Source organism: Mus musculus, chromosome 5 (assembly GCF_000001635.26).
Source record: "Mus musculus strain C57BL/6J chromosome 5, GRCm38.p6 C57BL/6J".
Lineage (NCBI taxonomy): Eukaryota > Metazoa > Chordata > Mammalia > Rodentia > Muridae > Mus > Mus musculus.
In genome coordinates this window covers 28,725,331-28,726,002 of record NC_000071.6, presented here as the reverse complement: position 1 = coordinate 28,726,002, position 672 = coordinate 28,725,331, and the positions used below count along the sequence as shown (strand labels likewise).

The following is a 672-nucleotide window of genomic DNA, read 5'->3' as shown; positions in this document are numbered from 1 at the left end:
CCTCACAGTGCTCAAGCTACTCCACTTCTCTTTCTCCCCCATCTGAGCACCACATACTTGCACATTGTGGTAGCTCCAGCTGCAGGCTAACCTCATGACTGGCAGGCCCCTGGGTGACATCCTCCATCTATTCTGCATGATGTGTATACAAGCAGGTGTCAATGGACATCTGTTCTGTGCACTGGAGGACAGGTCTGTGGGTGGTGTGGTGGTCTACGGGTTGTCCTTCTTTCTCACTGCACTGTCTGGATTTAATTTGATCTTATTTGATTTGACTTGATTTTTATGAATCCTAGGCATAAATCAGCTTTTGCCACCAAACCAGGCATCAAGCTAGGTTGATGGACTGACATTTGCTTTGCCCCTGGATGAGATAAGAACAGCAACAAGGTGTCTCTTTGCCCATTGCCAGGGATCAACCTCTCATTCGTATATAAATCCACCCATGCCTCCATCCTCCCATGAACCAACTATTCATCCATCCTACCTCCCTACTGTATGTCCATCCACTTATCTATCCATTCATCCACTCACCTGGGCTCTCTGTGGGATCCAGGGATGATTTCTCGTCCTCTTAATTTCTGAGGCTTTGTAGAAGCTCACACATCAGTCTGCAGGCAGTGACAAAAGCCCAGAGAGGATGTCTCTATCCATCCTCGCATCCAATCACAC

The 672-nt window shown here is 47.8% G+C and overlaps 1 pseudogene; it reads right to left on the bottom strand.

The window, feature by feature from the left end:
• Positions 1-283: 283 nt before the first annotated feature.
• Positions 284-417, bottom strand: Gm52839 (annotated as a pseudogene).
• Between the last annotated feature and the right edge of the window lie 255 nt (positions 418-672).